We start from the raw sequence: 4,509 nt of genomic DNA, 5'->3' as shown, positions 1-4,509 counted from the left end.
CCTTCCTTCCTTTGAGATAGAATCTTACTTTATCATTTAGGGGAGAATGCAAAGTCTTGATCACGACTCACTGCAACTTCTACCTCCTGGGCTCAAGCAATCCTTCCACCTCAGCCTCTTGAGTAGCTGTGACTATAGACATGTGCCACCATGCCCAGCTAATTTTTCAATTTTTTGTAGAGACAGAGTCTCACTCTGTTGCCCCAGTGCATCTTGAACTCCTGGACTCAAGCGATTCTCCCGCCTGGGCCTCTCAAAATGCTGGGATTGCAGGCATGAGCCACCATGCTGGGCCAATTTCTGTTGTTTATAAGCCACCCAGTCTATTTTGCTGTAGCAGCCTGAACAGACTAATACAGTTGAATACAAAACCTACCGAGATGGTGCCTCTCCCGTTGCCACTGACTTTGATCTCTAGGTCATCCTGGGCAAGGAACTGAAGAGAACAAAGAGGAAGATTTAAGGATGGAGGAAGCAGCAAAGTGAGGGTCAAGTGTAGGGGGATGTGAGGCCTACACACTCACCAGGGCCTCGGTTATTCCCTAACCTGGGACCTGGTGATTCATTTTCCATCTCTCTCCATGCAGATGGTTTTGCTTTTTCCTCTTCAGAGATCATTTGTGGTGTCTACACTATCATAGATCAACTGGAACTGCTCATTCAGCCTGTTTTGTTTGTTTGTTTGTTGTTTGTTTTTGAGACCAGGTCTCAGTCTGTAGCCCAGGCTGGAGTGCAGTGGTGCGACCTCGGCTCACCTCGGTGCGCCTCTGCCTCCTGGTCTCAAGCGATCCTCCTGTCTTAGCCTCCAAAGTAGCTGTTTTTTTTTTTGTTTTTTTTGTTTTTTTTGGTATTTTTTTGTAGTGACAGGATCTAACTATGTTGCCCATGCTGGTCTTGAACTCCTGACCTCAAGTGATCCACCCACCTTGGGCTCCCAGAGTGTTAGGATTACAAGCATGAGCCACCAAGTCCAGCCTAAGGCTGTGTCTTTTTTTTTTTTTTGAGACAGAGACTCGCTTTGTTGCCCAGGCTGGAGTGCAGTGGCATGATCCCGGCTCACTGCAACTTCTGCCTCCTGGGTTCAAGTGATTCTCCTTCCTCAGCCTTCCGAGTAGTTGGGACTACAGGCTTGTGCTGTCACGCCCAGCTAATTTTGATATTTTTAGTAGAGATGGGGTTTCACCATGTTGGCCAGGCTGGTCTTGAACTCCTGACCTCAGATTATCTGCACGCCTCAGCTCAGGCTGTGTCCTAATGTGCATCCCTGGAATCTGTTCTCTTTGGAGCATTTCCAAGTTTCTCTGTGTGCGGAGCTCCCATGAGCCCCTTCTCACTGGCACCTCTGCACCTCTCTTTATTTTTCTTTGTCTTTTAAAATTGATGCATAATGAGCTGGGTGCAGTGGCTCATGCCTGTAATCCCAGCACTTTGGGAGGCTGAGGCAGGTGGATCATCTGAGGTCAGGAGTTCGAGCAGCCTGGCCAACATGGTGAAACCCCGTCTCTACTAAAAAATACAAAAATTAGCTGAGGGTGGTGGCAGGTGCCTGTAATCCCAGCTACTCAGGAGGCTGAGGCAGGAGAATCACTTGACCCCAGGAAGCAGAGCCTGCAGTGAACTGAGACTGTGCCACTGCACTCCAGCCTGGGCAACAGAGTGAGACTCCATCTCAAAAAAAAATTGATGCATAATGGATGTACATAGTTTCAAGGCACCTGTGATAATGTAATGCACTCATATAATATGTAAAGATCAGATCAGTGTACCTCAGATATCCATCACCATCACCTTAAATATTTGTCTTTTCTTTATACTAAAATTATGCTAATTCTTTTCTTCCAGCTATTTTGAAATATGCAATAGATTATTGTAAGCTATAGTCACCCTACGAATCTATCAAACACTCGGTCTTATTTCTTCTATCGAACCATATGCTTATACCCATTAATCAACTTCTTTTCATCCCTCCCTTTCTTCGTGCACTTCCTATCCTCTGGCAACCACCAGTCTAAGCTCTACCTTCATCTGCAGCTACTCTTGTTTTCCTCATTATAGTCTTCTTGCATCAGCCAGAATAAAATTGTAAAAATTCACAGCCAAACCAAACATAATGGCATGCCTGTAATCCCAGCAATGTGGGAAGCCAAAGGGGGAGGATTGCTTGAGCCCAGGAGTTCAAAACATACCTGGGCAATTTAGCTAGACCCCATCTCTACAAAAAAAATTGAAAATTAAGTCGGACATGCTGGTGCATGTCTAGTCCCAGCTACTCAGGAGGCTAAAGCAGGAGGATTGCTCGAGCCCAGGAATTCGAGTCTGCCATGAACTATGTTTGTGTCACTGCACTCCAGCCTGGGCAACAGAGTAGGACCCTGTCTCTAAAAAACAAACAAACCCTGTCTCAAAAATAACAAAAAAAAAAAAAGGAAAAAAAAGAAAAAAAAAGAAAAAGAAAGAAAAAAATCACAGCCAGTCACTCCAATCTCATTGCCTATAAGATCAAATCTTATTGCCTATAGGATCAAGTCCTAATTCTTGCCATGGCCTCCCAGCCCTCTGCTGAGCTCTGCCAGCCTTCAAGCCTCCTAATAGCCTGCTTTATTTGCTGTTCTCCCTTCTGACCATTCCTGTGCCTGAGTGGCTCCGGGTCTCCACTCTATGCTGTTCCCTATGTCAGAAACACTCTTCCTTAGCTGGGCGTGGTGGCTCATGCCTGTAATCCCAGCAATTTGGGAGGCTGAGGCAGGTGGGTCACATGAGGCTAGGATTTTGAGACCAGTGTGGCCACCATGGTGAAACTCCATTTCTACTAAAACTACAAAAATTAGCTGAATGGTGCATGCCTGTAATCTCAGCTACTGGGGAGGCTGACACAGGAGATGGAGGTTTCAGTGAGGCAAGATCATGCCACTGCACTCCAGCCTGGGTGACTGAGTGAGACTCTGTCTCAACAACAACAACAACAACAACAACAACAAAAAGAAACACTCTTCCCCTCCCTCTGCTTTCTTCATCTTGACAACTATTTATCCAGGGACATCCATTAAACAATGCATGACCTTAGATGAGTTGTTTTCCTTCTTTTCTTTTTTAATAGAGATAGAGTCTCTCTATGTTGCCCAGGGTGTCATTTCTTTTCATTTATTTATTTATTTATTTATTTATTTTTATTTTTATTTTTGTTTTGAGATGGAGTCTCACTCTGCCACCCAGGTGCAATCCCAGGTAACTACAACTTCCTCCTCCTCCTCCTGAGTTCAAGTGATTCTCCTGCCTCAGCCTCCTGAGTAGCTGGGATTACAGGCACGCACCACCATGCCCAGGTAATTTTTGTATTTTTAGTAGAGATGGGGTTTCACTACATTGACCAGGCAGGTCTCGAACTCCTGACCTCAGGTGATCCACCCACCTCGGCCTCCCAAAGTGCTGGGATTATAGGCGTGAGTCACGTCACCTGGCCCATTTTCTTCTAGATCTTATGGAATCTTCTAGATACCATAAGAGCAGGGACCATGGATCTTTCATAAAATAACCTCAATGCCTAGGAAAGTCTTTGATGCATAGTAGATGCTAGGGAAATGTTGATGGAAAAGAAGAATCAATACATTGACAGTATAGCCACATTTCCATCGCTTATGATATCTTGGGGTGTGTCTTGAGGTGGGAGATCAGCAGGGACATGATGCTTTGCCTCATCTCCAATGTTATCTCTGCGTGTACTCTGGCCTGCCTCTTAGTGACATACCTTTGCTGACCGCTGTTGGTAGGCATTGTTGTGATCAATATGCCAATTCACATTCAGGGCTTTCTTGGGGGCGCTGACCTGGACGTGGAGATCCTGGACACCCTGGAAGGGGACATCTTCGCGGAAGCGGGTCAGAGCTTCAAGGGCCACCACCGTGGTCTGAGTGTTGGAATGGGACGGGGAGGTGGGGGAACGTGGATCAGCACCACAGACAGCACTCGAGAAACCATCGGCCGGCGTGTCAGCACCACGGACAGCCACCCACACTCCCGCGTTGTGCTAGTCGCGTCAGCATCTCGGCTAGCGACTCTGGCCCTCACCTCCCGGGGGTCCCCGTCACCTGAGTGGACCCGAAGCCTCCTCCCAGCTCCCGCTTCTCTAGTAGCCACCTGGCGATGGCGTGCGTCTCATTGTACCGGCGCATCTCCAGCTTCTGCATGAGCGCATAGGCTGTGGCCTCAATGGTGTACAGGGAGCCGAGGTTCTGCTCATCCACCGGCCAGTGGGTTTTGTCTAGAAACAGGGACGCCCGCCTTGTCACCCAGAGCTGGGCCCACCCACCGTAACCTGCCCTCTCCTTGTGTCATCTGGCCCAATTTTCTCATCTGCCATCTTATTGATCACCTACTTTATTTTTATTTTTGTAGAGATGGAGGAGTGGGGGTGGGGGAGTTCTCATTATGTTGTCAAGGTTGGTTTTGAACTCCTGGCTCAAGCCATTCTCTCACCTCGACCTCCCAAAGTGTTGGGATTACAGGCGTGAG

At 47.4% G+C, this 4,509-nt stretch overlaps 1 protein-coding gene across 1 annotated transcript in view; it reads right to left on the bottom strand.

Annotated features, from left to right (window-relative positions):
* The window catches only part of LOC105549678 (putative protein C3P1), a 38,154-nt gene that overhangs the window by 8,601 nt on the left and 25,044 nt on the right, over window positions 1–4,509 (bottom strand). The window contains exons 19-21 of the mRNA XM_011994318.1: window positions 4,086–4,258; window positions 3,746–3,904; window positions 377–436 (exon numbers count right to left, since the gene is read on the bottom strand). The gene's annotated coding sequence lies outside the window, so the exon portion shown is untranslated. The remainder of the gene's footprint in view (window positions 1–376; window positions 437–3,745; window positions 3,905–4,085; window positions 4,259–4,509) is intronic.

This window comes from Mandrillus leucophaeus, unplaced genomic scaffold (assembly GCF_000951045.1).
Source record: "Mandrillus leucophaeus isolate KB7577 unplaced genomic scaffold, Mleu.le_1.0 Scaffold112, whole genome shotgun sequence".
Lineage (NCBI taxonomy): Eukaryota > Metazoa > Chordata > Mammalia > Primates > Cercopithecidae > Mandrillus > Mandrillus leucophaeus.
Note: the sequence above shows the minus strand (reverse complement) of the source record. Positions and strands in the feature narration are given on the sequence as shown.